The following is a 507-nucleotide window of genomic DNA, read 5'->3' on the forward strand; positions in this document are numbered from 1 at the left end:
CTTTAATCTGAGCGTAGATGAGCGCCCTCTGACCCTGGAACAGAGCATTGATGGGTGGGGACAGCATGTCCACCGTCACACCCTCAGGAACGGTCCAGTCCACAGAGATATTATCCACAGCCGGCTGAAGAGCAAACCTGAGCGACTGCATCACCTGATGGAGAAGAGAAATTAACACCCTAAACCTCTTATACTGACTGGATCCAGTCTGTTTCCACAGCAGATCTTACTTTGGGCTGCATGCGGTCAGTGCCTGTGATGAACTGAGCGTGACCTGAACCTTCTCTGGCCATTCCTGTGACGAGAGCTGTACTCGCACCCTCACCGATCCCGAAGGAGAAGCACCTGAAGACACAAGAGCAGCTCCAGCGCTGAGCTTCTGACATTAACTTACCCTGGAGTAAATGAGGAGGACTGAGACGAGAGAACACACCTGTGAGAGTAAACCTGACTCTTCACCAGATCCAGCACCTCCTTAATGTTCCACACCTCTCCATCAGTGAAGAC

The 507-nt window shown here is 51.9% G+C and overlaps 1 long non-coding RNA gene across 1 annotated transcript; it reads right to left on the reverse strand.

Moving 5' to 3' along the window:
* Positions 1-6: 6 nt before the first annotated feature.
* On the reverse strand, positions 7-507 carry LOC107581195 (uncharacterized). The gene is made up of 3 exons (XR_001608805.1): positions 434-507; positions 231-345; positions 7-154 (listed from the first exon to the last, which is right to left on the reverse strand). It is a non-coding gene; the product is annotated as an uncharacterized lncRNA (long non-coding RNA).

This window comes from Sinocyclocheilus grahami, unplaced genomic scaffold (assembly GCF_001515645.1).
Source record: "Sinocyclocheilus grahami isolate Dianchi unplaced genomic scaffold, SAMN03320097.WGS_v1.1 scaffold102181.1, whole genome shotgun sequence".
Taxonomy (NCBI): Eukaryota; Metazoa; Chordata; class Actinopteri; order Cypriniformes; family Cyprinidae; genus Sinocyclocheilus; species Sinocyclocheilus grahami.